At 39.8% G+C, this 24,518-nt stretch overlaps 2 long non-coding RNA genes across 2 annotated transcripts; one reads left to right on the plus strand and one right to left on the minus strand.

Moving 5' to 3' along the window:
- Positions 1–207: 207 nt before the first annotated feature.
- On the minus strand, positions 208–9,240 carry LOC124269523. The gene is made up of 4 exons (XR_006896529.1): positions 9,120–9,240; positions 1,956–2,145; positions 1,112–1,220; positions 208–258 (listed from the first exon to the last, which is right to left on the minus strand). It is a non-coding gene; the product is annotated as an uncharacterized LOC124269523 (long non-coding RNA).
- A 3,194-nt stretch (positions 9,241–12,434) lies between these two features.
- On the plus strand, positions 12,435–13,953 carry LOC124269528. The gene is made up of 3 exons (XR_006896531.1): positions 12,435–12,498; positions 13,518–13,682; positions 13,923–13,953. It is a non-coding gene; the product is annotated as an uncharacterized LOC124269528 (long non-coding RNA).
- The last annotated feature ends 10,565 nt before the right edge of the window (positions 13,954–24,518 follow it).

A 24,518-nucleotide genomic window follows, 5' to 3' on the forward strand; every position in this document is an offset into this window, starting at 1 on the left:
TGCGGCCAGCTGCATTGCCAATTTCATCATGAGCACAGCCCTCCTTCTGACCTCTGGGTAATGCAGAAGGCTGCAGTGTTCGGGGAGTCTAAGCATATTGCCTCCGGAAAGTTCTTGGAGAGTTACTGTTTGTATCGGCTGAAACGGTGTGCATGGAAGCATACGCTTGAACACTTGAAGAGATGGAGTTGTACGTAGTTTAAGTTGAAGGTCTTGAGGTTGAATGGTGGAGGATCCAGCAGGTGTTGGTTACTGGATCTGGAGGGCAATGAGTAGGAGTGTATGGGTGTGAGAAGATCACACAGGTATATGAGGGAGACATTGTAAGTTAACACACTGGAAAGCTAGAGGAGTACCTTGAAATCAATTCTTTCATCGATCCGTAACCAGTGCAAGGAATCCAGAACGAAATGTACGTCACAGGAAGGCTTAGAACGGGTAACAAGATGGGCAGCTGTATTTTGGAGAGATTGCAGGCGCTTTTCTCTGGGTTTTTGGAGGCACGTGTAAGCAGACTGTTGGAAATAATCTTGGCAGAATGAGAATCTTACTGATTGCATGTTGTTTTATGTCGCATTCAGCACAATTTCAGCTCTACATAAATAACAAGTCTGGACCAGACATTGAGACAAATAGCAATGATCTACCAAGCTAGTGTGCAATTACATGCATCAACCAAATCAAAGAGCCTGATCTCCCGATCTTGAAGGTCGCCTCTTGCGAAAAAGAATATGTTTTAGGAAGACTGCATCTTATTCTCAATGGTTCCTATAAAAAAGGTTGGTTTGTTTGTAATAACAGAGGTCTGTAAACAATCGAGTGTGGACCAGACAGTTCACTGATCAACAGCATGAACATCGATCCATACAATTGGGATCCGATGACATGTATCAACCAAGTCAGCGAGTCTGACCACCTGATCCCGTTAGTCGCCTCTCACGACAAGCCTGGGTTGCTGAAGTCCAGTTTTAACGCTTGATCCTCACGGGCACCAATAATCAGGGCGAGACAGGGCCCAAATGTACGATAGCATTACTGAAGATCAATTCTAACCCGGATCTTCTCGGGTCTGGAAGTCTCTTTCCAACATTGCGAGAACATATTTACTCACCTGCTGTGTTTCTCATTGTGTCGTAGTGAGCCGCGATACCGAACACCCTGTCATCACTGGTGTTGAACATCGAACCCTTCAGAACGCCGATAACATTGACAGCAGCCACCTTCATAAACAGGCATCAAAGGTGCGTGAATAAACAGAAACTAACTCCGATATCAACTGTATTTTCATTCTAATGTGTCAGTTTAATTTAAGAGGAAAAGATGGAAAAAAAATGCACTGTTTAAACGTTTACCACTTTGGGTATATGGGTCTCAAATAATGTTAATCGGGGTATACATAGGATTCGAACCCAAGACCAGCGTCCATCCTTGCATTTCGGAAGGTGGTGGGTGTTTTTGGTGAACGCTGCTCTTAGCAACGCCTTAAAATGCTGACAGTTTATTATAAAAATTACCAAGCACCTTTCAAAATTTAACCCAAACATAATGCTTGAAATTTCAGCACCGCACCTGCTCTCGTGAAATGGAATGCCAGCCCGAATTAATACAACTGAGACCCCTCACATCTCGTAGTTGAAGAGACAGGTTACCCTGAGTTTAAAATCTTATGAATTATGTTGTTGAATTCAGGACTCAGCACTGCGAATTAATGTAGTATAAAGAAACTAGTGGTTGATAGTAAACAACAAATAAAACACACAAACAGCCAGGTCACACATTTCCACCTCGCTTCGTTGTTTTAAGGCACAAAGAATTGGGCTCATATGGTATTGCAGATCAAAATTTAATCGTGACATAAATTACGACACTGCTCTTTATTGCCAGATATATTCAGGACTGAGGGTGTAAACAGGGAAAGGGAAATGTGCATATATCATAACTCATTTACATATTACCTGGTTTTCACCTGTAAAGGAATGCTCGTGCGTTTCTAGGCCATAATTCCTGAATTCCGTTGAAATAAAATTTTGGTTTTGAGTTTATAATCTGGATTGGTCACGTGATGCCTGGCTTCTGAAAAATGTCCTTGAAGAGTTGTCCGAACAAATGTGGCGTCCCCAGCCACTATCGGGACGGCGAGAGTGACTGAAAATGGAGACGGGAATGTATTATTACATTGTTATATAATTGAAAACGTGAATAAGTCCTCAGAAAATAATGATAGTCTCAGGAGTCCACAACACGCAGCTTTTCCTACAGAGTTGCTTCCATGAGATGTGCCTGGATCCTGTGATTAATAGTGAGTGAGTTTAGTTTTACGCCTCTTTTAACAATATTCCAGCAATATCAAGGCAGGGGACACCAACATTGGGCTTCACACATTGTACCCATGTGGGGAATAGAACCCGGGTCTTCGGCGTGAATGCTTTAACCAGTAGGCTACCCCACCGCCCCCTGTGATTAGCAAGTCACAAATATTTTGATAATCGGTGAATCACTGTGTAGCGGGACGTGGAGTCATCTCACAGATGACATCCTTACCTTGTTAGCTTGCTGACGAGGTTAACCTCTTTGGTCATGCGGACAAGGCGTCCGACTTTGGATTTGAAGGTTCGTGGTTCTAATCCCAGCACGGGACTCGGAAATTTTATGGTTGCTACATTGGTGCCCTAACGTGGCGCTGAGCACGTACATACCAAACTTGAGCAAAATAATTCCTCAGTACCCAACTATGCGGCTCGGGACGTGCGTCTGTTGACGGGGAGTATATAGTAGGGCGTGGAGTCATCCCATAGATGACATCCTTACCTTGTCAGCTTGCTGACGAGGTTAACCTCTTTGGTCATGCGGACAAGGCGTCCGACTTCGGATTAGAAGGTTCGTGGTTCGAATCCAGCACGGGACTCGAAAATTTTATGGCCGCTACAACTGCATTCCTGTTCATCCGCGATAATAGTCCCGCCTTATGTTTGTGTCTTGTTAAACGCAGCGCTCAGCAATTTTCCAGCTCTAGCGGCGTTCTGTACAAAATCGAGTCAACACCAGACAGCCCAGACTAATAACTTATAAACGAAATGTACCCTAAGCAAAGTCAATATACAAAACCGTACCCGGTACCCTACACTGCGGACGAGTCCATATTCCGCAACCCAAAACCGAAACCGTATTTAGTAGTTCCCGTTCAGCTGACTGTGAATGGGATTGTGCATCATGAAATATTCGTTACTGTGTATGATCGTTTCCTATATTACGCAATCAAATGCATCTAATACAACAGTATGGCAATTCCGATCAAGAAAACGACACATTGCGGAATGGAATTGCGTACAGAAACGTACCCGGGTACACGTCTGTAGTACCCGTGTCGACAACGACCCTTTCAGCCCTTATATCGTAGGCACTATGGCGGGATATGGGTTTTAACAGAGAGTTTAGACATGTCTGTATATTCCCTGAGTTAAGTTATCTAAATCTTCACAGGGCTGTCAATTTAATGAAACCCCAACGGCTTAGTATCATGACCATCAGCACAGCCATGTACAGGTCAGCTGCTAGACTTGCACAAGTCTCTAAGGTTAAAATTAATCGTTTAAATGATAATTTCTAAAAGACAATAAATGACAGTCTGGGGTCCGTACTGTCCGCCTATCCAGACTTGCCCCTTCGAAGGATAGAAATACTATACATCCATGGGCTCAGCATTCAGTACAGCCTTGGACCAAGGCTAGCCAGCTGCGCGTAATTAACCTCAGAGTATGGCCGATTAGCCACGGAAATTTACGATTGTGAGATGCCGGATACTGCAGGCCGGAGATCATCCACCGATATTCAGTCTGTGCAGGCTGACCAAAACATAATACGATACAGGGCTACCTGTCAGTCAGTATATACGTAGGATTCTTCTTGTAAGAAAACTTGACCCTCGGTCAGCGGCTAGACTGACCATCCATCGCCTCTGTGGTGTCTGGCCGTAGCTGCACGATCATGTAATTGAATATTTAGACGCCGAATAAAAGTGTTGTGCACCCACTGATGGACTTGTGTGCTTGAAGAGGTACATATCCAAACAATAACATCCCGGGGTACTAACAACAGCTGACAACAGACAGGAAAGCTAACATCAGTAATAACAGTCCATCAAAACTGTTAAATGAACAGATAAGTGAAAACAGAATGTATAGCCGATAACGGACCATATAACCAATAATTAAGTGTGAGTGGGTGAGTTTAGTTTTACGCCACACTCAGCAATATTCCAGCTATATGGCGGAGGTTTGTAAATAATCGAGTCTGCACCAGACAATCCAGTGATCAACAGCATGAGCATCGGTCTATACAATTGGGATACGGTGACATGTGTCAACCAAGTCAGCGAGCGTGACCACCCGATCCCGTTAGTCGCCTCTTACGCAAACGTTAGTTGATGAAGAGCAATTCTGACCCGGATCTTCACGGGCTGAAAAACCAATGAAGGTGCAACACCAGCGATAACTTAAAAAATAAACTGAGGACCAGAGCGGGGGCGTTGGGGTAGCCTAGTGGTTAAAGCATTCGCTCGTCACGCCGAAGACCCGGGTTCGATTCCCTACACGGGTACAAAGTGTCAACCCCATTTCTGGTGTACCCGTCCGTGATATTGCTGGAATGTTGCTAAAAGCGGCGTAAAACATACTCACTCACTCATTGCACACGTCAATAATTTATCAGCAGGAAATATTAATGAAAACAGCAGGGTTTTACATGACGCGTTATTCCTAAGTATTCGACGCAACAATTTTGTAAACTACTCTCAAAATAGTATCATACGAGTCAAGCTTGAAGCAGGTTTTATGGGTGACCCTCACAACTCAGTTCAATAAAATCGATTTCATAAGCAAAGAATGATATTGTCAGATTGTTCCAGAGAACTCAGAGGAGACAGTAATCCTGGCTGTCTGAACAGAACAATGCTGTAGTTTCATTTGGTGGTGTGACATACATTTACATACTGAGAATGATGAACACAAAGAAATATTTAACTTTTCATGACTCCCAAATATTGAAAATGACTCCCAAAAATAAATATTGTGAGTCACCATGACTCCCATATTTAAAAGTCTGTGTCAAACCCTGAAAGACAGACATTATGTTGATCGACTTACTCACAATGCCTTGTTTATGTGGTGTATTTATATCTCAAGGCCAGGACTGAAAACCTGTTATTGAGTTGCCATAAATATATTTTTCAGGTCCTATGCAATTCACACCCACCATGACCTGAACTCAGATTAACTCTCAGTGTGAGATATGTAAATCCTCGACCTGTACGCAACAACTGATGTATGTGGACTGAGAAAAAAATATAGCGTACTTTTCAACAGATCCCATACCAGTTAACACCTCGACCTCAGGGCGACACGCTCGGTATTCTCCCATCAAAAACACCAAGAAACGACGGAGTCAGCCTCAGACGAAGTATCCCGGGCTGTTAAAGCGTTTATGGGATATCTGTCTCTTCAAATACAGAAGTCCATCAGTGGGTCCACAACACTTTATTCGGCAGCTAAGTTTGCAATTACATGAAAGTGCAGCAACGGCCAGGCAGCATCACAGAGGCGATCGTCAGCCCACCTGCCTAGCCGCTGTCCGAGGGACATTAATTCATTGTCTATATACTACTGACTGTCAGGCTGCCCTGTATCGTATTACGATACATGTATGGTCAACCTGCAGTGTCCAGCATGCACCTCATCCACAATGTTAAACTTCCGTGGCCGACCGGCCATACTCTAAAGTTAATTAGGGTTAATTACACGCAGGCAGCTGACCTGTACATGGCTGTGCTGATGGTCATCATAACAAGCTGCTGATATTTCATTTCTATTGTCAGCACTGTGATTTAGATTTAGATAACACAACTTTAACTAAACTCAGAGAACATACAAACATGTCTATATTTCCCGATAAACCCATACCCCATCAAAGTGCCTACGACATACGCCCTTTCTGTGAAAAAGGACGTGCCCCCACGTCTTTATAAGCATTGTGAATGAGGTAGCAAATAAGTTACAAAATATGTTAGATAAATTATATGTTTTCAATATGAAAAGTTATGATTTTGTTTAAAACTGCCAAATTAACATCACATGTTAGTTGATGTGACAATAATTACACAAATTCCTCAGTAGTAGGGATAAGCTCTACAATAAACAGACATTGTTTAAAAACACACACCCTGATAATCACAAAACTTAAAACATTATTTCAGCCGAGGTTTGCTGACAGGAATATCGACATAAGAATGACAATATTTGTTGAAAATTTGTATGGACAGGTAAAGATTTGTGTCGTGGAACCATTTTCTTCCTGTTTAACACAATAACATATATGACAGAATAATAAGCTTGTAGCACTGTATAACATCATACATGTACATTCAAGAAATTCAGGCAAAAGATTTCATGTTCAGGTGCACATTGTATCCTTTGCATGAATAACAAATTCCTAAATAGCCAAGCTTCCATGCAATATAAACATGAAACTCACACACACACATACACATACACATATACATACACGCACACGCACACACACACACATTCTCTCTCTCACACACACACACCTCAACATTTTGTATCATTCTAACATTAAAATAACAGTCAATTCTCTCTTTCACACACACATTCACACACACACACACACCAACATTTTGTATCATTTTAGCAATAAATTAGTCAATTCCCCCCCTCTTCGCCCCCCGCGCAAATCTCTCTCTCTCTCTCTCTCTCTCCTCACACTCTCTCTCTCTCTCTCTCTCTCTCTCTCTCTCTCTCTCTCTCTCTCTCTCTCTCTCTCTCTCTCTCTCTCTCTCTCACACACACATACATCATCTACTCATCTACTCTCGTCACACCATTAAAAATACACTTTCAAGTTCTTAAGACATCATATCCATATTCCAGCTTATGGGCATAACATTCCCATAAAAAGCAAAGCATGGCAAATCAATCTCAGACATATTTTAAACACATCTTTCAACTCCAAACATTACTCAAACAACGGCCCATGAATACATACATATATACTCCAGTACATATTAGAAAGCGGTGGCCAGGAGGACAGACAATTACTTTGATGGAACATAGACACACAGGTGTATGCTGCGATTGAGAGCATACAGAACAGGGACATGAAACGGAACACATTTACAAAGAAGGTAATAAGTGGTGTCGGAAATAAGTTGAGGGGGTGGAGGCGACACTCTGGGGGACTGAGATGGTATAACCCACAGTGGATGCACATGTATGGGTGTCTGTGGGCATGATACACTGGGGATGGGATGGGAGGTGGTGGGACGGGGAAAACTGGGTGATGGCAGGGGGAAGGGAGGGGTTGGGGGAATGCATTGCTGGGGGAGGGTTGAAAGTCATTAGTTTGCTTCTGCTGCTCTTCATGTAGTCTGTCCAGCTTAACTTTAATTGATGAGATGAGAGACATGATTCCCTCCATACCAGACCTTTGATATGTGTCCTCTGATACCTGGGCACTTTCTATCATATCGGACAAAGTGTCATGGCGTCTGGTGGCAATAAATTGAACGATATGAGGAAGGGAATTTCTGAAAATGAGGTCTTTTATGAATTGGTCATCGTTACATTTCAAAAGGGATGCCTCATGCCGAATTGATTGAAGAAATAATCGAAAGTCCTGATGCTCTTTTGTTTCCTGTCGATAAGGGAATTTTTACGATTTATAATTTGGATAGATGTGGGGCCATACCATTTGAGAAAAGATTGTTTGAGTTCGGGCCATGTCATATTGTCTTTACAGGGAAGTACTTCATACCAAATCAGCGCAGATTCCGATAAATATAAAGGAAAAACGTTAATGATTTCTTCATCAGCGAAATTTTGAATATTAACAAATTTCTGAAATCTGCTTAGCCAGGAAGATGCAGAGCGGGGATCATGTCCATCAAACAGTGGCATTGGGAGGTTTGTGCAACAGACACGGGGTTGGGGATGGCCAGCGGGACGGCCTGCGGGCGGGGAGGAACATTGAAGGGGAGAGCAATAACTGTTATTACAGTGGGGATTTTTAATGCGACATGGGTGATTACCGGGACTAGAGGTGGTAGGCTGAGAGGAGGCTGATGGAGAGACTGAGCGAGTGGCGGTAGTTGTACGTTTAGATTTTCTGAGGACCCTCCAGGGAAAACAGGAAGGACTGGAGGACCCGTCGTCAGATTTAGTAGATTTAAACGAAAAGAGAGGCATTGTACTTTAAGGAATGAACTAAATGGTATAAACACTCTCCCTGTAGGATACAATCGTGGAAAGCACAGAACAATTACAAATTCACAGAACAAAGCACAGTCCACTAAAAGTCACAATGTCAATGGCACATGGTATATAGATGAGGTGACCTCTTCGTCTTGGAATCAGTCTTTAGGGTTTCTTTTACACAGTCGTACAGGTGTTGCTTGAATCTATGCACGGTGGAGTGTCAACGGACCAGTTCTTGATTTCACACCGGCGTTCCATGAAACACTATCACTTTTTGTAGTTGTAAGCGATGGATTCTATGGATAAGCATGTTCAGTGTGAATGACCCCCGCATGCCATGTACAATATCATTGACTCAACCCCCACCCACCCAATCATTCCCAACCCCTCTAAATTTTACGCTTACTTTTTATATGTGTACAAAATTGATGATGCCCCTTTACTCCCCGGAACAAAATGTGTGACCCCCTTTGAAATCATCAACCGCCATTAATTAGGAACGGTCCCTAATGCCGGTCCCTTATGCCGGTCCCTTCCTCGATGTAACTACTCCAATATCACCTCCTACGCAACCCCCACCCCCACCCCGTCAAACACGTTTCCACCTCTACAGACTAACACCACACCACGTCAAAATAACGTTAATTGGCCGGTCATTAGTATATTTGAGCTTCTGTACACAAGGCTGAATGGATGGTGTAAAATGGAGTCTCGCCCCGTTTCCTTCGACACACGTAAGTCACTGTCACGTCAGCTCAATGGGAATTGTTCATGGTGAATTGAAATAAAAGCTAACATGCTACATGCTACTTACAAAGTGTATAAAGTATATAGTGTAAAACATGTAAAACGTACCTGTAAAACAAAGCCACAATGCCTGTGAACGGTGCATCCTGCTACCAAACGAACTCAGACTGTGACCTTTGACACACGCTGTGTACGAGGTTCGCTGTGTACTACTACAGTACACTGGAGGCGTGGGGCTAGACTTGCACAAGTCTTTAAGACAAAAATGAACAGGTATAAGGCGATGGATAGAATTACTATACATCCATGGGCTCAGCCTTCAATTAAGCCTTGGAACAAGGCTAGCTTAGGGTTCGACGGAAAGCTTTTCCTCTGACAACTGGCTTACACGAGAGAGATTATTTTTTTACACAGGAAAGCCTTGTGCTTGGGTGGGGTCGTATCAAAAGGTGTCAAGAGAATTTTCCGTTGTTAATGTAGTTCTTATTTTGATACTGACAGAGACCATATACGGTATATGGTCTCAGATACTGGTAAGTTAATGAAAGTACATACTACACAAGGCACAGATATTTGTTACACATTCTGAGTGAGTGAGTGAGTATGGTTTTACGCCGCTTTTAGCAATATTCCAGCAATATCACGGCGGGGGACACCAGAAATGGGCTTCACACATTGTACCCATGTGGGGAATCGAACCCGGGTCTTCGGCGTGACGAGCAAACACTTTAACCACTAGGCTACCCCACCGCCCGTTACACATTCTGTAGATTTAAAAACATATATAGACAGTAACATGCATGGTGTTGTCCTTGTTGTGGTGGTATGTCGGTGGCGGTTCTCCAGTTTCTTGTCACTGTCTCGTAACGCATCTCCAGCACAGTATTACATTACCTGTCGTCATAGTGATGGCTGTATACGTTAAACCACGACGACGCAAATAACTACAACATCGGAGTACGGGAAGAAATCCGGAATGTGATGGACACGGCTTTATATTCATGTGTCATAGAAATCATATTTCTAAATCTATCTATCTATCTATCTATCTATCTATCTATCTATCTATCTATCTATCTATCTATCTATCTATCCATCTCAAATCATATTTCTAAATCTATCTGTCTATATATCTATATATCTCAAATCATATTTCTAAATCTATCTGTCTATCTATCTATCTATCTCAAATCATATTTCTAAATCTATCTATCTCAAATCATATTTCTAAATCTATCTATCTATCTATCTCAAATCATATTTCTAAATCTATCTGTCTATCTATCTATCTCAAATCATATTTCTAAATCTATCTGTTTATCTATCTGTCTATCTATCTATCTCAAATCATATTTTTAAATCTATCTGTCTATCTATCTATCTATCTCAAATCATATTTCTAAATCTATCTATCTATATATCTATCTATCTATATATCTATCTATCTATCTCAAATCATATTTCTAAATCTATCTGTCTATCTATCTATCTATCTATCCATCTCAAATCATATTTCTAAATCTATATGTCTATTTATCTATCTATCTCAAATCATATTTTTAAATCTATCTATCTATCTATCTCAAATCATATTTCTAAATCTATCTATCTATCTCAAATCATAATTCTATATCTATCTTACCATCTCTCTATGTTGAACAAACTTTATGGATAACAACTTCTTTCTTTCGTGAGTGCGACGTTTCCATACAGATTCATGTACTTTTGTCCTGCTTGAATCTGTGTCCTTCTTGACAACGGTACAAGAATCTGTACTGTCTTCAGTTGCTAGTGAGTTGAAGAAATACACAATGTACTATCCTCCAAGAATAGAACAGACCAATTGTCTGGATGATTGTGATTTGATGTTCTAAATTAAAGTAAATGATATGAAACGACCTTTTGGAGAAAAGTAATATTTTTTTAAGGAAAATTTTTTTTAAAGAAGAACATTTCTCACTAGATCAGGAATGGTCTGTTTTCAGATTGTTATTCTCAAAGTACTGATCCGCTTGAATATGCTTGAATATACAGTGCAGATAGGACTAACGCTGTTTACGTATTAATTATGTTCGATTTGGAGGACAGTACATCATAATTATCGCGGTTCAATAATGTAATATAATGTGATGTAATGTAATGTAATGTATGATGTTTCAAATTAGACCCCACCCCCACCCCCACCCCCACCCCCAACTCAGCTATTGTATAATGTAATCTAATGTAATCAAATAAATGTATGATATTTCCAATAATAAAAAAAGCCCCAAACAACAACTACTCCGCTAATAATCTCTCTATCCAGTCATCAGAAGCTAACTAAACAATGAGATTCAAACTGGTATTGTGTGGCAATGCATTTATCAGACTATCAATAACTTGGAATGTATGTCCTGAGGCTTTCATAACATCACGTACTAGATAAAGAGTGAATGGGAGGTCACTAACAGAGTCACCTGGAGGTCATCTACCTCTATCGACATTTTTTTTAATACCATGAAAGAAAACTCTAATCCCGGTGTAATAACAGGAGCATGTCTTGTTACAAATGATGGATGTATGCACATAGCTGTGGATATACTGCTTTTGTTCCGTGATGTGATTTAAAAGTTATGGGCACATCTAATGTCAAATGACGAGGAGAGAAGTAAACAAAAACATATTCCTTTTTGGGGGTGAGGCAGGGCAGCTATATAACCCCATGTCTGTCTGTCACAGATGCATTGTCTACTGACTCGCTTTTTTACACCATGTTTTCGTCTTTGTTCACCATTGCTGTTGTCTTGGCGGTGTACATGCCGTTGACATCAGCTCAAGGTAAGTTAAATTTAGTATTATTATACGTGGTGGAGGTCATTCACACGCGATTTTTTCTAGGCATTCACAGCTTTAACAGGCATACTGAACCATACATATATGTAATACATCATACAGTAAACTACGGTTTTATCGATCTCAAAGGAGCTACTAATTTCAGTTCGTGATATCCGTAGTTTAACGCCTCTCGACTGCCAAATTTCTTGGATCACGCCCTATAAAAGTCCTTTATAATTGTCATTGAACGATGATATCTATGTATTTCGAAATGTGAATTAGTATCATATACAGAGTGTACTCAAGTTCACCTCAACGCTGTAAATTGCATGAATATATACAACATTTTCATCAAACAAGCGACTTCTAATTCTAGCATAATTCCTTTTCTAGAATTCTGAATGCTCTGTATGAAAGAAATACATAATTACATATTCTTCTTTATCTTTGATGGTCATATGCGAATTTACGGCATAAATGCTTTGATTAGTTATGATGTTTTTGGATGAAACGTTTTTGATAAGAAAGGTATTATTGGTTTGGTTGACAGCTCTGTGCGACACTGCTGGCTGCCTTAATGGCGTCTGCGTCCTGCCACCAGTAACAATAGTCCCTACGTGCAACTGTACTACAGGTTTCCAGACGACTCTAACCGACCCGAATGTGTGCTCCAGTAAGTTATATGTCACACATAACCTCGCCATTTGTCAATCACCAGGTTTTGATAAAACACATTAATTTTACTTCAACAATAATGTGTGAATTGGCATCAGTGAGTGAAATTTTACGCCGCTTTTAGCAATATTCCAGCAATATCACGGCGGGGACACCATCAATGGGTTTCACACATTGTACCCATGTAGGGAATCGAACCCGGGTCCCGTGACGAGCGGCCGCTTTAACCACTCGGTTACCCCACCGCCCCGTATCGGCATGAATGTTGTGATAACGAGTTATGTTCGTGTGTGTATGTCGTCATATTGAAGTGTATATTTGAATGTATGTCGCAATGACCTGGTGTTATCCTTTGTGTATGTTGTAACAATGAGTTAAATAGCTACCGGTATGCACAGTCATACACAACACCGGTTATTTGAAAGACCAGACGCACACCTGCCCAGTTTCTAAAGTTGTTAAACAATATTCCTAATTTCTTTGTGTAAACAGAATGGATATTTTGACACAACGCCCGGTAGCTGATTCTTCATGTCAGACAACTCTCATGTATTTTACAGTCTTTACTTTTGCTGAGCATAAATGCGGGATACGTTTCTTATTACTATTGCATGTGAAAATCCAATTCATTTACAGCGTCCAAAACATTAAAAAAGCTAAAGTAAATATTCCCGCCTATGATAAAATTGTTTTTCGCCCTTGGGCGAGATTTTTAAATATTGCTCTAAATTGGCCGAATTAAGTCAAAATGAGTTGAATTTTGTGTCGTGATACTTAAACATACTTTAATTCAAGTACAACCTCCAAAACATGAATTCTGAGCGGAACGAAACATTTCCGCCCATGGGTCACTATTCGCGAGTTTAAATTTTGAGTTTTCAAAAAGATGTTTTGTCATTTTTTCATCCTTAGTATATATTCATGACAAATGCATGTTTAATTTTGTCAAATCCCTTGTCAGAAAGTTGCAGTGCTGAGAGTTCAAATAAACCTCATGAAGTTTATGGGTTTTTTTAGATATTGACGAGTGTTCAGAAAATAATTACCTCTGTGGGGTGAGTTATGAGCCCAATCTCCACACCTATGTGCCCAGTGGGAGATGTGTCGACACTGCGGGGTCGTACGGCTGTCTGTGCAACCCCAACCTATCCCTGCCATCCTTCGACAACAGGACCTGTTTCCGTAAGTTGTGTGATGTGCTCTTATTACCTGACGTCAGTATAAGCCAGTGGAAACATATTTACCAAGACATACATACCGGTATATGATTTCGGATACATTATATTTGAATAATGTGTGATAGCATCACCCGGTATCTCGGCACAGAAGAGTCCTTAGATTGTATGAGTGCAAAATAGACGTACAATGCATGTTCCACATAAAGCACAGATCTATTCTGATTTGACATTTGACTGTTTTCAGCCCAGCCTGTTCAACAGCAGCAGCAGCAACAACAACAACAACAGTTTCAACGTCTACTTAACCAGCTCTTGTTATTTGGCCTGTTGGGGTCATAACAACTGTCTCGCATTGGCAATATTCCTAAATTCTTGTGGAAACTAAAATTGTAATAAAACATGTCAGTCGATATTGTGGTATGTTAAATTTGTATGCTTCATTGGTATTACATCCAAGTGTTCCAGTAGATGTGGCTCTGGCGTTCCTAACCACGGTGACAAAAATAATTTGATCTTTTTTTCATTTGAAATGTACACAAGCTGAAATACCATCTATTGGTGTTTGTTTCAGTGCATATAAGACTATACTGTCAGCTTGAAGTTTGCTAAACGCTTATCATGATATCAACCGAATTCCTAAATTCAGGAGGAGAGGGCAGACCCACTTGCAAATCTGGTAACACGATGAAGTCATCTTTTGGTTATCGGAACCTAACTGAGTTACTAACAAAGTAGAAGTAAGTGTTAAATATACATGAAGATTATAATAATTGGTTTTAAGCATCTCCGGCAATCGTTTGTTTTCAAAGCTGTTCTTTTTTTCCTACCACAGATCACGACGTTCATATTTCATCAATTCCAATTTCTTTAGAAACGATACTTCATAACTAGAGTACAAAATGTGCAAATCAGAGTCAGTTTTAGTTAGAATTGTTATCATTTAAGGTGTGTTATTTCTCTAAAAATAAGCTACAACTTAAACCAACTCTTGTCACGGTTCACTTTACCAGGCTTTAACATGGCATTACAAATAATGCTTAATGAAAGGACAAACCTTGCAAAAGACCAATTTCAGTTCGTCTTAGTATTATGCGAACATTACAGAGGGAGACCATACACTGTGTACGCGCACTGAAATGGAACATAATCACCATCTTATCCGAATACGCAGAAGTGTGCAGAACACTCATTCGAGTTAACTGTAGGAGTCAGAACGTACCGCCCACTTCAACATTCGTGCATGGGCATTATTGTTCAAGTCACGTACAACACATATAATATGGTAAGAAACGAATGGTAACAAACGAATATTGTTTTTTTTATAGAAAAATGGCAATGTAGCATCTCATGTGGTAAATTCATGTAATCATTTAATTGAAGGATCATTTTATAAACAGGGAGTGAGTGAGTGAGTTCGGTTTTACGCCGCACTCAGCAATATTCCAGCTATATGGCGGCGGTCTGTAAATAATCGAGTCTGGACCAGACAATCCTGTGATCAACAGCATGAGCATTGATCTGCGCAATTGGGAACCGATGACATGTGTCAACCAAGTCAGCGAGCCTGACCACCCGATCCCGTTAGTCGCCTCTTACGACAAGTATGGGTTACTGAAGGTTCATTCTAACCCGGATCTTCACTGGTATAAATAAGAACCACTGATGCACCCACACATGCGTAAAACGAGTGAAGCCCATTCCTGGTGGCCCCCATATTGCTGGGCTATTGCTTATCAGACACATTAGAACTTCTGCCTTGGCATCGCAGAACTTCGGTAAAAATGCCAGACGTGAGATATAGCCATTCGTATTTCTTAAGAAAAAACACCAGATCAATGTTCTTCCTGAAAATCACTTATTAAAGTCAGTTGTATGAAAGAAAGAATGCAGATCAAGAACTACACACATGGAAAAAAGTGTCGCAAACCTCATGATTTTTAACCCCAATATACAAAAAAATGTTTGGAAATATAAATGCATGTTACACTGCATTAAACTTTCTATGATACAGTATTCCAATCGCATGTCAGTTTTTCAATCTATGATCCTTCAATCTGCACCCATTAGTTTTCAATACGCACCACACAGACACAGCAAGGAGAGGCAGAATAGAAGCCAGAGTGCAATCCATCCGATTCCCTTGGCCCAGAAAAGGTTGTCGTTGTCTCCGTACTTGGGGGTAAATAAAGGGAGTAGTATAGATGAACACCGATTATTGTAAAATACAAACGGGTGTGAGTAAGAGGTACTTACGTGTATAGGTATAGGAACGTGTGGGGTTTCACATGTAAATCTATCTAGTCACTGATGTGATCTTCCTCTTCAAGCATCGGTGACCCATGAAGGTCCGGGTTAGAATATTAGCTTTCAGTAACCCAAGCTTATCGTATGAGGCGACTACCGGGATCGGGTGGTCGGGCTCACTTTCTTGGTTGACACATGTCATCGTATCCCAATTGCGCAGATCGATGCTCATGGTGTTGATCACTGGATTGTTTGGTCCAGACTCGATTAGTTATAGACCGACGCCATATAGCTGGAATATTGCTGAGTGCGGCGTAAAACTCACTCACTCACTCACTGATGTGATCTAACTGTTGCAATTTCTTTAAAAAAATGCATAATCCATCTTTACTTACGTGTTAGTATACTTACGCTCATATCAGTGGGGAGCGAGAATAATTGTGATTAACAGTATATTGGACATATTTCACAGAGGGATAACAACTGCTGATACACGGGCTCCCAACAGAACCAACAAGTTTCGATATGCTGCTGTCTTTACACTCTTGTAGTCAATCGCATCACGCTCGTGGTAAAGTGTGAATGTGAGGTCAGTCATCAGGTCACTGGACGTTTTGCAATATCCTTGAAGAAAAACCTACTGCTGGTGTAAGATCGTTTTTTACAGATGATGGATGTGCACACATAACTGTCTATATACTGTGATTGTTATGTCTTCTTATGTCCCATGATGAGGAGAAATAACACCAATCATATTCTTTTGTTTCGCGTTAGACAGGGCAGCTATATAAGCCCATATCTGTCTAGCACAGATGCACTGTCCACTGACACTCGCTGTTTTACACCATGTACTCATCGTTGTCCACCCTTGCTGTTATCTTGGCGGTATACTTGCCGTCAACATCTGCTCAAAGTAAGTGCAACATTGTATCATTATACAAAGTGGTAGTCATTTACACTCAAAGTGTGTTATAGGTTTCCTCTACTGTGTGTTAGTCTATTTTAGAGGCTGTATTATCGAGAACTCAATGTTAATAGGAATATCACAGTAACCTACGATTACAAGGAACTCAAGGGGACCACTAATTTTAGTTCGATATATACATTTCCATTGTCAAGTCCCATATATACATAATTGTCATTAAAAGATTATATGTTTTTTCTAATTGTGAATTAGCATTAGGTACAGTGTATGTTGTACATTGTGAATCATACATTCATATGATATGGTCAACTGTTTTTGGAACCTGCAAACTGCAAATTTGTCTGTGAAACGTAAGTACTTAGGTGAATGTAAAACATAATGTATTTATTTCTTTTTTTATGTAATGTTCATTTACGAATTGTTACAAATGCATTATCTTGTTAGGAAGTGATCTCAGGAGAAATGCTTTGAAAGATTTGTCAGGAAGAAATGCATAGTGAGTTAAGATTGTACTTTGATTGGTTGACAGCTCTGTGCGACACTGCTGGCTGCCTTAATGGCGTCTGTGTCCTGCCACCAGTTACAATTATCCCAACGTGCAGCTGTACAACAGGTTTCCAGACGACTCTAATCGACCCGAATGTATGCTCCAGTAAGTCACACGTAATCTCGCCATTTGAGTAACAACCAAGAATCAATTCAAACACATGCATTTTGTTATGATAACGAAGTGTGTGAATGTCGTGATGGTGGATATCTATTAGCCACAAAGAAAGGGAGATGCAGGTTCTAATGGTATATTTTCTGTTACCTCCCAACGAAGGATACAGTTTTCACTGACAGCTGATTGTCTGTTTCAGAAATATTGACATTTGATTACCTACCGGAACTACTTTCACTATTCAGCCAAAAAGTCTATGTATTTTCTGCCCTCACTCACAATAAGACCACGAGGCTGCACATTTGCAACATCAAATATTCTAAGGAATACATTTGTAGTTATTTTCAAATTACAATGCTCCCTTTGAATTATGACCAATGCTTTTGATGCACACAAAACATAAATGCATAAGACTTCTTCAAACATAAAGTTTCGTCTACTTAGTAGCACAAGATGTGTAAACCAACATATCAAGTTTATTTGACAGTCTTTATTTATCCAAAACGTAAATAAGGGAATACATTTCTCATTACTGCAGTATGCGACAATCCAAGCAAAATTCATGAATGTGTATTCCTTTGTTTCAGATATCGACGAGTGTTCAGAAAATAATTACCTCTGTGGGGTGAGTTATGAGCCCAATCTCCGCACCTATCTCCCCAGTGGGACATGCGTCGACACTCCCGGGTCCTACAGTTGTCAGTGCAACCCCAACCTATCCCTGCCATCCTTCGACAACAGGACCTGTTTCCGTAAGTTGTGTCTTGTACTCTTATTACCTGACGTCAGTATAAGCCACTGAAGTGAGTGAGTGAGTAAGTATGGTTGTACGCCGCTTTTAGCAATATTCCAGCAACATCACAGTGGTGGACACCAGAAATGGGCTTCACACATTTGTACGCATAATGGGAATTGAACCCGGGTCTTCGACGTGACGAGCGAACACTTTAACCACTAGGCTACCCCAACGCCCACGAAATCATTGAAGATATATTTACCAAGTTATAATAGTCAGTACACATATATTTGGGTATATATCGATCCATCTAACCCGTGTGTATTCATTGGCATAGGGTGATGTAAAAGCATTGATGATACGGGCACAGAAGTGTCCTGTGTAAACAAATGTAATGTTTATGTAATGCGCGCTCCACATGAGGGACAAAAATACTTTAGTTTGGTATTTGATTGTTTTCAGCTCTGCCCGTTCAACAACAGCAGCAACAACAACAGCAACAACAGTTATTACAACGTCTTATCAACCAGCTCCTGCTATCGGAAATTTTGTAAACTAAACCTTCAATAAAACTTTCAGTAGCTATTGAGAGACGTTGGTTTGTTTACATCAAAGTGAAAAAGTCGCAGGTCGCTTTGTCTATGTTGGCAAATATAATCTCATCTCTTTCCAATTGAAATGTACAAAGGCTGAACGACCATCTTCAAGTACTGATACATGTCAGTAGGACTATACCTGCAGATTTAAAAGATTAGTGAGTGAGTGAGTGAGCTTAGTTTTACACCGCACTCAGGAATATTCCTGCTATATGGCGGCAGTCTGTAAACAATCGAGTCTGGAACAGACAATCGAAGCAATCAACACCACAATCATCGATCTACGCAACTTGGACACGATTATATGTCTCCATCAAGTCAGCGAGCCTGACCACCCGATTCCGTTAGTTGCCTCTTACGACAAGCATCTAGAGTGAGAAGAGTCTCATTGAGACCCAAACAAATTGTTAAGACCTATTTCAGACTTGTAAAGATGCGAGTAGGAATAGGTTTTAGCCACCATGCTTGACAATAGACAATAAAGGCGACTATGCTTCATGCCCCGATAAATGGAATCAATTGATGGGTTTGTTTATGAAATCACGTTGTCCAGCAATCGTGTTTTCTTCAAAGCTCTCTTTATTCGGACGACCGATCATAACATTCATATTTCATGCACTCCTACATTTCGTGGAGATTTATACAATATAACGACAGTAGAAACTGTACAAATAGTCTTTTAGTTCGGAATGTTATACTTAAAACTGCTATTGCTCATTAACTAGCATCTACATTTTTGTACCACCACCAGTAAATAATGCATTCACACGGTTACAACATGACAAAGTCAAACAGAATGTATGGGTTTCCAACTGTGTTAGATTATATGTATGTCATTGTGTTTGAAGAATGAAATCGAACTGACCGTCAACAGGATCAACCTGCGAAAAAAAACCTACAACTAAAACCATCACTGATCAAAAGTCACTGTTTGTTTGTTGGTTTATTGTCTTACGCCGCACTCAGCTGTATTCCAGTTATATGGCTGTGGTCTGTAAATAATCGTGTCTGGACCAGACTATCCAGTGATCAACACCCTGAACAACGATCTACATAACTGGGATACCAACTCTACCAATTCTCGTTTTGTTTCAAACAAATATCACGCCACGTTCAATATCAACACATGTTAACCTTTGAATGATGACTTTTTTATTTAGAAAGGTAAAAATGAAAGTTCAACATGTCGACATCCGAAAAATCTTTTCATTTAATGAGAGGTTTATGACTCAGACAGCGAAGTCCCATTTTTAGGAACGTGCGCATATATGTAAAGAAAAGAAAAATGAGCGAGGAATGTCAACGTAAATTTATTTCTCTATTTCTTTTCTTCACTTCATCTATTGTATTAGTTTTAAAGAACCATGCCTGTAGTGAGTGAGTGAGTGAGGATGATTTGACGCCGCTTTTAGCAATATTCCAGCAATATTACGGCGAGGGACACCAGAAATTTGCTTCACATATTGTACCCATGTGGGGATTCGAACCGCGTCTTCGGCGTGACGAGCGAACGCTAGGCTACCCCACCGCCCCACCATACCTGTAAATTCTTGGGAGATGGTCTTCTGAACTGAAACCCTAACCTATCCCTGCCATCCTTCGACAACCGGACCTGTTTCCGTAAGTTGTGTCTTGTGCTCTTATTACCTGACGTCAGTATAACTCATTGAAAACATATTTACATATAATATATTTACTAGTTTATAATATTTCGGATATATAATATCTGGATAATGTGGAATGGCATCTCCCGATATCTGGGCATAGAAGAGTCCTACGATTGTAAGAGTCTGACATGTTGCAGTTATAACAACTATCTTGCACTGTCAACATTTCTATATTCTTGTGTAAGCTAAAGTTTTAATAAAATATTTCAGTAAATTTTGTGGTAATTTTCTATGAATCCTTGGTACTACATCCAAGAGTTCCAGTCGATGGGGATCTAGCGCTTCTGGTAACAAATGGTAACAAAATTATTTTATTTATTATTTGAAATGTAAGCAAGCCGAACGATCATCTATCAGTATTTATATAATACATGAACATAGGACTGTACTATCAGCTTTAAGATGACCAAACGATTATCAATACAAGTGTTCGTTTATCAACCGAAAAACACAACATCAGTTAAAGCAGATATTGACTGAATACGGGAGAGGGCACACCTACTGGCAAATCTGGAAATACATCCATTGGTTATTTGAACCTAATTGAGACGTAAACAAAGTAGTAGGACACCCATTAAAGACATGTGCAGATGCGGGCAGGAATTAGTTCTATATAAGCCACCATGCTTGTCATTCGAGGCTGCTATTCTTATAAGATGCGACAAAAGAGTTTTAGTTATTTTTTCCCGAAAACACTGTATCTAGCAATTCATTGTTTTCAAGGCTGATCGTTCTTCCCACCACATTCGTATTTCATCAAATTCCAATTTCTCAGCAGATTAATATTATATAATATATACTTAAAGCCATTTAATTTCAAATTAACTAGCATCAATAGGTTTTTGTGTACCACCGATAAACAAGGCATACATACGGGCTACACCTAAAAGAAATTCAAACAGCATATATGGATTTCAAAGTGTTTTTGTTTTCAAATATTAAAATCGAACTGACAATCAACCCACTACAGGAACTACTACAACTTAAACCAACGCTGATCATGATTCACTGTGCCAGGGTGTAGTAAAGCATACTAAATGCCTAGTGAAAAAAACAAACATTGTAAAAGAACGATTCCAGTTCGTTTTCGTATAATACGAGCATTATAGAGGGAGAATATAAACTGTATACACGCACTGAAATGAAACATTAACATAAACACCATCTTATTCGAATATCGCAAGGGTAGAAGTGTGCAGAACACTCATCCCAGTTGACTTTATTAACCAGGCCATACCACCCACTTGAACATTCGTGCATAGGCATTATTGTTCAAGTCATCGACACCACATATATAATGGTAACCAGCGAATGGTAACAAACGAATATTGTTTTTTCTTTAGAAAATTCGAAAATGGTCATTTAGCATCCCATGTAGAAAATTCATGTAATCTTTTCAATTGAAGGATCATTTTATAGATAAGGTTGACACCAATGCACTCACACTTGAGTAAAATGAATGAAGCCCATTTCTGGTGTCCCCAAATGCACCGTTAATTTTGAAAGATACTTGTGATATAGATACACTACGCGCCAAAAGAAACGTTACCCTCCTACATTTATGAATTACTTGAAAACTATCAAAGTGTTAGAAGGTATTAGTTTACAAGAAAGCTTAACAACACAGCTTTATTCAAATCACGAAAGAATTCTCAAATGCATTCATATTTAGGTGAAATGCATCTTTTTCAGAAGAGTTAAATTGTCCTATTTTCGTCCGGGCCGAAATAAACCAATAACAGTGATTTAGATGTCCAAAAGAAAGGTTGAAATAGAATTCTGCTTTGGGACAAAGGTAAACCAATTAAAGTCACCATTTTTCAACCATTAACACAAAAAACAACTGTTTTAGAGTGTGTAAAATTGTAAAATAATCATTCCTAAGAAACATTTTCTGCTGATTTGCATTTATGAAAACATGTACAACGTGTCTTTCATATTGTGAAAAGAATGTTTAGGAACTTCTACAATGATCTTTGTTAACATTTTTGCTTGTAAAGTAACATTTTTCCATTTTCTGTTTACGCATAGCAATATCAGTTGCCAAAACGCAGCAATATTCAAGCAGTATTTGCATCCATTTCACATGTAGAATGATCCTATTGGGTATGGAAGCCTACAAAAGATGATATGATACACAAGTACGAGAAATATGCCACGATTAACAGCTGAAGAGAGAGGTAGCGCCATTGGGATGGTGGAGATGGGATCGACATACAATGCTGTTGCCAACGCTCTCGGATGCCACCACGGCACGGTTATAAGACTTATTCAAGGCTTCAGACTGACTGGGGTCACCGTAGACAGATCAAGAAGGGGACGTTCACGCATCACAACGCCAGTTGAAGATAGGTACATCCGTCATTCAGGAAGGAGGGTAACGTCTCTTTTGGCGTTTAGTGTATGACTTTATGCCAGAGGGAAATACAGGTTTACTTCATCGTGTGAACGAACCATTTTGACGAACGTGCATAAGGACAAAGAAAGGGTTGAGTGAGGAATGTCAATGCACATTCATTTTTCTATTTCTGAAATAAAATGTGCCCAGTTCTTTTCATGGGAACACAATTTATTTTAACTATAGACATACAAATTCGACATGGAGACCAGTGAATAGAGACAGTGAATAGAGAACAACTAAGCTCCAGAGCACTTGTTTACGCCCCAGGTGAATATGATGTTTAAGAAATATCCATAATATGTTCACAAAAGTAAGGCCCAATAGCATGACTATTTTGAAGCACTTATTCCCCCACTCAGGGGCGGTACAGGGGGACACATCTACCTTATACCTTGGCATCACAGAACTTCGGTAATTAAGCCAGACGTAGGATATAACCATTCGCATCCCTTAAGAAAAGCACTAGATCAATGTTCTTCCTGACAATCCCTTATTAAAGTCAGTTGTAAGTAAGAAAGAATGCAGATCTAGAACTATACTCATAGAAAATAATATCGCAACACATATGATTTCTATCCATAAAGCCATACATATTGATATCATAATTATGTTTATGATTATTTTGATTAGTCGGGTGCACCATGATTCTATTTATGACGGGGCTACGATGAAAGGCGAGCATCACGTGCAATACGTGTACCTGTCACTAAGCAAATACGACGTTTCTGTAAACTGCTCGATAACGTGGAAAATCAATCGAATTCGTTGTTGATAAGCAGATATGGGTGCTTTCTCAACTAACAACTGCACAGAGATGGAAAGTTGGCATGTTATTAAAGCGTGTTTCATAGAGAGGACTATAGAGATTTTGGTTGTTATCCATCGACTATCGCCTCACCTCAACACAACCCAACAAGTTCGATATGTTACGATCTTTACACTATTGCAGCCAATCGCATCACGCTCCCGGTGTGAATGTGAGGTCAGTCATAAAGTCACTTTGATCGAAGGTCATCTACCTCACTGGACGTTTTTGTAATACCCTGGAATAAAAACCTACTGCTGGTGTAAGATGTTTTTACACATGATGGATGTTCACACATAGCTGTCTGTATACTGCTGTTGTTCTGTCATGTTATGGACAGATCTTATGTCCCATGACGAGGAGAAATAAAACCAATCATATTCTTTTGTTTGGGGTGAGACAGGGCACCTATATAACTCTATGGCTGTCCACCACAGATGCACTGTCCACTGACACTCGCTGTTTTACACCATGTACTCATCGTTATCCACCCTTGCTGTTATCTTGGCGGTATACTTGCCGTCAACATCTGCTCAAAGTAAGCAACATTGTATCATTATACAAAGTGGTAGTCATTTACACTCAAAGTGTGTTATAGGTTTCCTCTACTGTGTGTTAGTCTATTTTAGAGGCTGTATTATCGAGAACTCAATGTTAATAGGAATATCACAGTAACTTACGATTACAAGGAACTCAAGGGGACCACTAATTTTAGTTCGTTATATATATTTCCATTGTCAAGTCCTATATATACATAATTGTCATTAAAAGATTATATGTATTTTCTAATTGTGAATTAGCATTA

The sequence above is a fragment of the Haliotis rubra genome, unplaced genomic scaffold (genome assembly GCF_003918875.1).
Source record: "Haliotis rubra isolate DU_JTF1 unplaced genomic scaffold, ASM391887v1 Scf1452, whole genome shotgun sequence".
In the NCBI taxonomy this organism is placed as follows: domain Eukaryota; kingdom Metazoa; phylum Mollusca; class Gastropoda; order Lepetellida; family Haliotidae; genus Haliotis; species Haliotis rubra.